Genomic DNA, 11,413 nt, shown 5'->3' with positions numbered 1-11,413 from the left:
GACAGGAAGAATCAAATGTGGAGAGATAGGAGGCCTCAAAGCTCAAGTTTCCAAAATAAACTTGTGTCTGAGAGAAAAACATGCCTCACAACTTGGAGGACTATAACAACAATTTTTAAAGTAACAAGGATTCCGGGAGAAGGGAGAGCTTTGGATCTACTAACCTACACTTGAGTGAGGAGTCACTCAGCAGACATCAGAGCACTGAATGCTTCCTAAGAAAGCAGCCTGGACACCCCAAGGATGTCCACACCACCGTCCAAAACACAACAGGCAGGCTGTCCACCCAGGCTTGATGGCACGTTTAAGACAAACACACACACACACACACACACACACACACACACACACACACACACACACAGTATCAATCATCAGTTGTCTGCAAACCTATAGAGTCTGAGGTTCTCTGAATGGATGGGGAGGCAAAAGTGACCACAAGGAACAGTTATAAAGATTCTAGCAGCCTTTATTACAACAGTGCAATAGTATTTCATCCCGCACTCAACAACATTAAACCATTGTCTTCTATAAAGCAGCTCCAGGAAGTTAGATACATCTGTACCAACTCTCACTCAACAGCGGTTGGTGCTCAGATGTCACACCACCCCAACAACATGTAATCACTTCCCAGCAGACGTGGCATAAAGCCTGTACACACATCAGAACATGCCTCACAATCAAGTACTTTATTACAGAACTCTGACATCCATGAACTCTGTGACTACTCATGCTTAGCATTAGCTGGTTATACCAAATACCATAAAATACAAAATGATAGGAAATATAAACATCAATTTGTATTTCAAGTTTATAACATTTTATTTACAAAAATAGGCTGGGAAGGCCAGGGTTCCCCCACCTTACAGTCTTTCCTGGAGAATCCACTGCATCCTCTAGTAGCTTCTACAGTTGCATGGATTCCTTCAGAGCTACACTTGACTAGAAGCTCGGGTAGAAAGGAGAGAGAGTGGGAGGGGCAGGAGGGGAGGGACCGGGAGGAGGACCACAAACAGTCATACCGGATAAATGGCTTTACTGGGAAGACCGTGCCTGGCCCCACAGGTGATGAAAGCACGCTGCTCACACACCCATTCCACACTGCTATGTACAGGAGCCGTGGCTGCTCTGGGTTCTGAAGGACACTTATTCCCCAACAGGACACTGTCAGACAATCGCTCCAACGCAGACACTAGGACATGACTCCAAAGACCTGGTTGTGGCGGCAGATGCTTGGGCCATATTCCTCATAGTCCTTCTTGGTGTGACAGACCTGAAAGAACTCCGGCTGCAGGAGGAGCAGCCAGCAGGAGGAAGAAGATGAGCAGGTGGAAAGAGGAAAACATTGAGCAAATGGGAGGGACTTATCCATGGGTCCCAGACAATCACGGTACCACATCTGACCTGATAACAAACCAGGCAGAAGTTGACTTCACTTTTTAAAATTCACTCAGCAATTTCCAACTTTACAAAGCAACAACAAATCTACTTAGTTTCCCTTACTGGGATCAAATATGTGTCAACTTGAACTAAAAATGGCTGCTAACAAACTCTGGGGGTAGGGGGAATATTAATAATTAAAATAACCACTTGGAAGGGACAATGAGCGGGGTGGATTTATTTATTAATTTATTTATTTATTTATTTTGGTTTTTGATAGTGGTGGTGGTAGTAGTGGGGTGTTTTGTTTGTTTGTTTGTTTGTTTCTTTTGTTCTGTTTTTGGTTGCTGTTCTTTTCAAGGCAGGGTTTCTCTATGTAGCCCTGACTGTCCTGGAACTCACTGTGTAGACCAGGCTGGCCTCTGCCTCCTAAATGCTGGGATTAAAGGCATGTGCCACCACCGTGTTTGTTAATAAAGCATACAATTTAAGTGACTAAAATATTCTTATATCAAGTAGAATTTGTTTTGCATATTTAAAGCCATGCAAACAGAACACATGCTATTTCACATTTGTAGACAATACTTATCCAAACTCAATAGGAAAGCACAAATGACAAGAGATCAGGGACTTACAGTTGAGGCCAGCATTGAGCCTCCTAACCACACGGCATAGCGCTGCATGTGGTGAGTGATCACCTGCACCTCCACAGGCTTAGGCTGCAAAAGAAAGCAACTGTGTTTAGTCTGCATTTAGTCTGCACAGTGCATCCTCCAAGCAGTGTGTCCATGATAGACAGTGACTCCTCCGGTGACGGCCTTAGTCATGCTATAGGCCCAGCCCACAGATTCAGGAGACCCCTTCTTCCAATACTAAAACACACAATTAATCAAACCAATAGCTTCCCTCAAACAAATCACAGGGTGTAGCAAGGCCAGTAACAAAGTGAACCCCCAAACACTATAACAAAACAAACACTGCACCAGGCACCTTCACTGCCTTAGGTTCTCTTCCCCACCAAAGCCCACCTCAGGGAGAAGCCCAGACAGCACCCAGCAGCTCAGAGCTGTGGTCTTGGATGAGCATGGCCTGGCTCCCCACGCACAGCAGTTTTTTTCCATTTAATGAGAACATTTCCTCACCACAAGCCCATCTTGTCTCTGCAGCACCCTGGTCACACACAGTGATGCCTGACTGACCCAGGTGGTTTTAAGGACGACCTCCCATGAATTCCAGCATCAACCCTCGGCTACCCCGCCCCCAGTGAAGCTTGGCTCTACCCCCACAGAGGCTGGCACACAGCCTCCTACCTTTATCCTGCCTCCACTGAGCTCTTGGCTCAGCTTTAACCTGGCATCCACCACTCTTTTCAAATCTCTCTGCAGACGACGTCCAAAATCTCTGAACATTGTGGAGCCTCCAGAAAGAACGACGTTCTGAAAGACCAAAGTGGACAGTGCACAGCCTTGGGTGAGACTGAGTGCCTGTGATGGTTCAGTCTCTGCATACAGCAGGATGACTTGTGTAAGTAACACACTGTGCAGCATGAGCGCCCCCTGTCGGAGTTGAAGGCAGACTGCTGCTGGGCTGCCTGCAGCAACTCTCCCACACCCTCTCCTCTTCCCTGCACTGAATCCCCTGGAATCCCTCAGCTGACACCACCAGCCAGAAAGCACAGGTTTGCTGTGTTTGCAAAGACTGGTTACAAACTGCAGAGATATGGGGAGGCTGGGACGTTGCAGCTCGAGAAGCAAGTTGCCTATCTTAGGCTAGCTTTAGCCCCTGAATAGCCATTCCTTGTCCACCTCTGTGTCAGAACAAACATCCTTTGACTAATGTATAAAAGCCTTAGTAAGCTATCAGCCTAGAAGATCCCGAGTTTCCGCCAAACCAAAAGTTAAGACAGTCTACGAATAGCATTTGGGGCCTACAGAAAGGCTCCCCCATCTTGCTCTAGTTGCCTCTCTTACATGCCCACCAATGCATTTGAACTTGTTTTGACCTATAACTTTCTTCATCCTGTAAAACTCTGAAATTGCTTCCACATTGCACTATGGAATCTGGGGTGACCCCAATCTGCATTTCTGGCTGTGGTCCCCTAAAGTGGGCTCTAGAATGGGCTCCTGCTTTCTTTAAGGGTGGCACTCCTGCGTTGTGGGCTGACTCTCCTCAGAGCTCTACCATGCTGTCTGTCTCTGTCACTAGGGTCTGAACTCCTCAGAGTCTCCAACATGTCTGATTCTACATGGCATTAATAACTGCCCCCCTTAAATCCCTCACCTGAGACCTTTCCCTAGCCAATAGGCATACATTATATATATGTATATAATATATATACATATATATATATTATATATATATTTGTATATATATATATACATATATATATATATACAAATATATATATATATATATACAATATATATATATATTTGTGACAGCACAATACCAAACATTTCCCTGGTACTTCCTACACTGTAAGCAACTGAAAACACATAGCAATTCATGCCCACGCTCCCCATGCCCCGGGCAGAACCCTGACAAGAGCCAAGAAGCCAGAAAAGCCACTTTAACTGACCCGCAGGCTCTATATAATAGCCAACAGGGTCTTCCCTCCTACTGGAACCCTTCAGAGCTGCAATGCGGAAAGGAAGCACATTCAAATCCCCTGGGGACATTTTCAAATGGCTCCTCCCTCTGCCCACAGCCCCATGATCACTCCAGCCTCTATCATGCGACCACACCAGACGTCTGGTGGGTGAGGCAGGATGAGAATCATGAAACTGACTGACTGTTACAATGAAAGGCAGCTCTATTCTCTCAGGCTACAGAATATTATTTAGGACAATGAAAGTGAAATTGCCCTCATTTAACTTTCTGACAGAAAATATCATTTGAGAAAACTATAAAGAAAATAAAAACCATCCTTCAAGGATCCATGAGTTCCCACACTGCCTTTCTGGATGCCAGGCACCCTGTCAGCCAGCCAATCCCTCACAAGTTTATGGGAAAGCGAAATCACACAGATCCAGGCCAGAGAGCCCAGGTTAGGCTGGGTCTGTTCCACTCATTACTGCTCGCTGCCGGTGAGAGATGGCCAACCTGAGAGCCACAGCTGCTGAGGTGAGATATGTAGAGCAGGCAGTAGAGACAGAGGCAGAAGAGCAGAGTCCTGTAAAGCCATCTCAGATCTAGTCTTCTGCCTTGATACATAGTTCAGCTCTAACATGAGTTTATGTAGAAATTTCAGCTCTAATAGCCAACCCATAGCCTTAGGAAAGCCTACAAGAAACCCACACTCTTGTTCACTCTATACCTCAGGATGGCTGCCCCATGACTTTCCAGGGAGTCTCCTATCTGCCTCCTACCTCATCTTAGGAGACTAAGATCACAGACAGACTGCCACCCTAACCTGGGTTATGGATGCAGATTGCCACCCTAACCTGGGTTACTCACACATATACAGCAAGTCCTTTTACCCACTGAGGCATCTCCCCAACCCAGTCTTTCACTTTTTTAAATGTATAAAGCAAGCACAGTTCATTTTCTTGGAAAACATGAAATGAATGTTATTAGTAGGTCCCAAATATTGTTTCTAAAATGTCTTTCTCTAGAATGACAGGAAGTTCATATCTTAAAATGTGATTTTTACATTTTTAAAACTTTTTCAAAGTCATAGGCCCCTATAAGAATCTTTAGATTTAGAGGTATGAGCCCTTTCTTGTGCCAGAGAATGTACCCATTGTGGCCCATGGTCTGCCCAATGCAACTTTAGGAGTTTAGTGCCTTTTCCCAGTGATAGTGCTTGCTAAGGGAAGAGGCTGTATCCCTGGCCAACACAGTGCACTCCTGGTTATCTCAGTGCTCCCCTGGCTGTCACAGTGCTCCCCTTGCTGTCACAGTGCTCCCCTGGCTGACACAGTACTCTCTGGCTGTCACACTGCTCCCCTGGCTGTCACAATGCTCCCGTGGCTCTCACAGTGCTCCCCTGGCTTTCACAGTGCTCCCCTGGTTGTCACAGTGCACAGGCATAGAAGTCTCTAAGGGCATTTAGTTGTACAAAGTGCATCGTGTGTAAATGTGTGGGTCAATATTACAGCAAGAGTGAAGCTTAGGAAAATGAAGTCCCTGAAAGCAGCAAGAAGTATGGTGATAATGGTGATGGGTCACCTGAGAAGTACCACATTTTGAGAACCCACTGGTTGTCCTTACTCCCCCTGAGTCTTCCTAGTGAGTCACCCTGTGAGCAGTCATCTGGATCAGGAAGGCCCACAGGCTTGTTTGTGAACTGGTTTGTTGAGGCAGAAAACTGATCAAACACAGAATGGTACTTACAATGCAATTCAGTTCACATAGAAGATCTTGTGCAATAGCTGAATTTAATAGTGATTCTACCTTCTTCATAAAGGATCACTATTGGGGCTGGGGACACGCATATGGTCTGCTAACCATCTCAATAGTTCATCTTCACCAAGCTAGTGAAAGACACTATGTCGGTCAAAAGACACTGAGTCGGTCACGGTCCCTTCCTGTAACACAGGTGGCTCTTCCAAGGACACTAGGTCAGTCACCATCCCTCCTATCCTCACACTTTGTCTAACCATCTGAGAGCATCATGCTTCCTCCTAAACATTTTAGGTGTGTGCACACTAAAACTGTCTCACATTGCAGTGGCCATCTTCAAAGCTGCATTCATAAATACTGCTCCTTCAATATCTTGTTTCTTTGTCTTTTAATAACTTTTACATCCTTTTTCCCCTCCAGTCCAAGACCCAGCTCAATTTTACAATTACTTATCATGTATTTGCAATGGATTTCTTAATTAAAAAATAATAATATTCCACTAGGGAATGAAGTAAATGATCACCAGAATACCCTAGTACTCTGCAGTGCTGTAAGATCTCAGTGCTGTAGACCTGCATAACTCAGAGCTTGGGAGAACAGGAAAACATATGCTTACTTAGAAACTAAACTACCTAGCCCTGCACATATTTCCTAAGTGCCAAATGCTGCTGTGTGCCTTTACAGGCACTCTGCAGTGACATCAGCTGACTTAACCTCTGACATCACAGCAGTCATATGTGAGTCTAAGCAAGCAAGGCCAAGAAACTAGGGACCCGGGCCTCATGCTGCCCACAGGTGACTTGGCTGCTACACAGCTGTCTGCTCTGGAGCAGCTGCTCCTGACCATGAAGACAGAGAGATACAGACAGCTTCCTCAGAAGCTCTCAGCAGGAGCAGAGCTCAGTGTGTCTCTCTGCAGGGAGCCTGACAGAAAGCAAACATCTCTCACTAACAATCACCTCACTCCATCAGCTCATGCTGGATACCCAGGAACTCTGCACACCACTTAACACTGCCATTGAAAATCTAAATGTAGTCACAGGCCTGGAGAGGTCAGAAAGCATCTTAGTCAGGTAGGGATCAGACCTTCTTCAGTCAGCAGGTTCTCAAAGTAGAACCACCCAACTCCAAAATATCTGAAGGAGAGGCGGCCCCTAGAGCCAGCCTCAGGCTAGCATATGCCCTAAAACATAACAAAGTAAAGAAAAAACGGGATGTAAGTTCAGAAAAACACCAAGTACTCAAACACAGGGAAGGGTCAGCACTGAAGCAACTTCATGAAGGATGATGTTTCTGGAGAGTTTGCTCTATTAAGGGCGTTTTTACAACACTGCTGAGTGAACACACAGGACACAGATATAACCATGACGGGACACATCCATCCTCCTTCTTCTCACTCAGAGCCGCAATAAAAGCTCAGCAATAACTGATAATCAATAACTGATAATCAATAACTGATGATCAATAACTGATGATCAATAACTGACAATCAGGGATACAAGTGACATCTGCGTTCTTACACTCATTTCTGGCACACCTGAAGTTTACCAAATTGAATGTGCAGTTTAAATTAGAGATAAGGCCTTTGCCTGCCTACAGATTCTAAACTTCTTATGAAGACGTCCATTTTTACATCCTAATGCTTTGCCCACCCCCTCCCTCTGCTTCCCCGCTGCTCCCCAAGTGGCTCTGGATGGATCTGATGTGTCCCTTTGCACAGTGTGAGGGTGTCAAGTGTTCATGAAACCCACTGTCTTGTCTAGATATTTTTTTCAAGAGCCCTTCTAAAATTACCTCCCTACCAAAAGTCTCCATTTTAAGTTACCTTTGCAAAGTGTGCCCTCTTTCTGCTGGTAGAAAATGCCATGACACAACATTAGATACACACACACAACCTGTCAGCCTCCTGACGTGTAAGTCAGAAAGGTTTAAAATAAAAATCTTTACCACCAGCAAGTTCATTGTCAATATACAATATGGACTGGGGGTATGGCTCGGGGGTAAGCGGCTGGCCAAGTGAAAGCACTAAGTCTCATTTCCAATACCTGTTCAAAAAAGTATCACAACATCAAAAGCAACCATACTTCCAGCTCCTGGAACCTCAGTGCAGCTCAGCTCACACTTGACTTTGAATTCAGTTTGACAGACACATGGTGCCACCTGTGGGCCATCATGTGTAACTGCAGGTACAGTGTTAACCACTCAGGCAAGACCTGGTGTTGCAGGACTGTACTCCAAGCTACTCTGGAATCTGAGGGAAAAGAATTGAAAGCTCAAGACCTACCTGGGCCAAAGAGCAAGTCTGAGGCCACCTTTAACAACTTCGCTTGTCTCAAAAACAATGTGAAGGGACTGGAATGCAGCTCAGCGGCACTACCAAACTTGCCTAGCATATACAAGGCCCTAGGTCCAATCTCCCCACAACACAGGAGAAAAGGAGGACGCTTGCAAACCAGCGCAGGTCAGGAAAGAAGAAGCACGCTTCAAGACAGGCCGCCTCTCCTCTCTTGCAGTTTAGATGTCACAGCAGCTACAGGCTCAGCTGACAACTAAAAGTGCACATTTGAGAAAACCCCTAACTGTGAGACACCCAACCACGCCCCTGTTGGAATCCAAGCAAATGTTCAGGCTGGCTCTAGGGGCTGCAGGAATCTGCAGGAATCACTTACATGACTTCTTTTTCCTTCATTTGCATTCCTTTGGCCTCTGGTCCTGTGGGGACAGTGGCCTGGCAGGTCAGGGACAGTTGTCTTCCTGTGCTCTGAGACTTGACTTTGAGGGTGATTGTGTGTGTTGAACTGTCACACTATCACACCTTGTGACTGAAGCACACAGGAACCCAGGTGTTGCTAACAGAGGTGACACACTGATGCAGGTGATGACACAGTCAGTGTTCGCCACTGGAGTCACTGTGAATCCTTCCAAAGTCCTCAGTGGCCCTCGGGACAAACTCAATCTCTACCTCTGTGCAAGGCCATGTCTTCCCTGAGAATCCCAGCCAGCACACAGTGGCACACCCATCTTCTTCAGGTTCCACATGATCTGGCCTTGGGCAAGCCTCAGGCTTCTCAATCACTACTGTGTGTATATAAATATCAGGCCCAGGGATGCTGAGTCCCTTCACACCCACAGCCCACTCGCTCCTGACCCTGCAAACACTCTTCTCTTTAAAGATTTATTTTACTTTTTAAGTTTTGTGTATGCATGTGTACATCTCTGTAGGTGCATGTTTACACATATGTACTGGTGCCTGCAGAGGCCAAAAGAGGGCATTGGAACCCTGGAGCAGGGGTACACACTGTTATGAGCACCTAGTGTGGGTGCTGGGTCCTGAGCAGTATATGTTTTTAACTAGCAAGCCAGCTATCTTTTTTGTTTCTGTTTTTGTTTTTGTTTTTGTTTTCCAAGACAAGATCTCTGTGTCGCCCTGGCTGTCTCAGAACCCACTCTGTAGATCAGACTGGCCTGGGACTCAGAGATCTGCCTTACTGAGTGCAAGGATTAAAGGTGTGTGTCACCACTTCTCAAAGATTATATTTTAGTTCCCATCCTTGTGTTCCCTGTTCTGAGCAGATCACACCAGCCTGGGGGACACCAGTCTGAGCTGTCCCACAGTGTAGCCCTTAGTCCAATATTTCTATTTATATCTGTGTCAATTAAAATTAAACAAAATTTTATAAGCCTTCTTGTTGCAACCACATTTGAAGGATGTAGCAGCCACATGTGGCTTGCAATGCAAACCTCAAAGCCTAAGGATCAATTCCTTGAACAAAGAAAGGAAAGGAAAAACAGCAAACCTCTTTAAAGCACGATTCTAGCAAATGTGGTGGCTAGTGGCTCACATTCCTAATCTCAACACCTGGAGACTGAGGCAGCAGGACTGCCATGAATTAAAGCCAGCCTGTGCTACATAGTGAGTCCCGGCCAGTCTAGGCTACAGAATGCCTCAAAATACACAGCTTTGTGTTAAGGTCTGGTCAGTTCAGTGTTAGGGACAAACACAGGACTCCTATCTGCCACCAGCTCAGTTCACAGGCCAGTGTGTGTCTCTAAATCATCATAAAACATGCTGTCACCAGCTCGTTCTTGCTCTGTACCCTCCAATGACTAGATACAACATAAAGGACAGTCCTGTGGGCTCCTAAAGTGCTGGTGATATGAGTCACTTAGGGCTTATACACACTAAACCCAAGTCCTCACCTAAAGAGCAGTTAGATGTCTCCCCTCCCTCCTTCATCAGCTTCCTCCCTCCCAACCCCACCCACTGATGGGGAAGAACACAAGGCTGGGAGATAGCTCTGTTGGTGAAGTGCCTGCTACCTTTGTCCTGAGTTCACACCCCCTGCACTCACATAAAAGGTCAGGAATATTAGCAAACACACCTGTGAGAGGCAAGGCAGAAGGACCTACTTGGCTTGCTAGACAGACAGTATAGCCAGAGTGGAAAGCTCTGCCTCAAAATGTAAAGCAGAGTCAGCACAATGGCTCTGCACTCTCCTCAAAGACCAAACCCTGAGTTTTTAGGATCTACACGGTAAAAGAGAGACTCAACCCGGTAATCTGTGCTCTGTTGCACACCTGCATACCACAGCACACACATACCCCACCACCACCACACAAAATCTGTAAGTGTCATTTTTTTTACTATAAAAATGAGGTGGAAGGGCTACAAAGTTATCTTAATGGTTAAGACTTTAGAGAGGACCTAAGTTTGATCCCAGCACACTTGTCTGACAGCTCACAATGTTTGTAACCCTAACTCCAGGGGAACCAAGGCCCTCTTCTGGGCTCTGTGGGCACCTGCACAGATGTGGAAAACATGCATACACACACATATACTTGGAAGAAACAGGAAATTCCCACAGCCACGTTCAATACTTGCAGATTCACAGTGCAGTGTGTGCAATATGATATACTTTGTATTTTTTGTAATGGATTTGAATATTTTTAAAATTCACCATGGATACCTATTTTTGGCAAATGGACTTTTCTAGGTTCACATAAAACTCCACCTCCTATTTCTTCCTAGAAACTGATTGTTTTTCCCATTTATATATATGCTAAATCAGGGAAGGGTGTGTATGTGTGAGAAAGATGGAGTGAGGGGAGGAAGAGGACCAAGAGGAGGATCAGGCGGAAATTAGAGGCAGAGACAGGAGAGAACAAAATTTTTCTCTCTGTCTGTCTGTCTGTCTGTCTGTCTGTCTGTCTGTCTGTCTCTCTCTCTCTCTCTCTCTCTCTCTCTCTCTCTCTCTGTCTCTCTCTCTGCCTCTCTCTGTCTCTCTCTTTCTGTCTCTGTCTCTGTCTCTGTCTCTGTCTCTGTCTCTCCCTCCCTCCCTCCCTCCCTCCCTCCCTCCCTCCCTCCCTCCCTCCCTCTCTCTCTCTCTCTAGGAAAAGTGTCCTGTGACATGCACTGCACTCACTCCACAAGCCTTAGGTCAGATCCCCTTTACGCAGAGGCAGAGAAGAGCCCTGGCACAGTAAGCTGAAGCAGGCAGAAGGCAGCAGCTGGAGTGGTACCAGGCCCTAAAATCCTGTCCAACAGGTAGTCAGTGATAAGCAGGAGCAGGGAAAGCACCAAGCCCAGCATGCAGAGTCTGAGACAAAGGAACTCATGCTGTCAGACCCCTGGCCTCCTTTAGTCAACATAATGACTCTGCCAATTCAGGGGAGGAAATACAGGGGCCTG

Source organism: Mus caroli, unplaced genomic scaffold (genome assembly GCF_978045245.1).
Source record: "Mus caroli unplaced genomic scaffold, Mus_caroli_1 scaffold_4, whole genome shotgun sequence".
NCBI lineage: Eukaryota > Metazoa > Chordata > Mammalia > Rodentia > Muridae > Mus > Mus caroli.
This window is presented reverse-complemented; position numbering follows the sequence as displayed.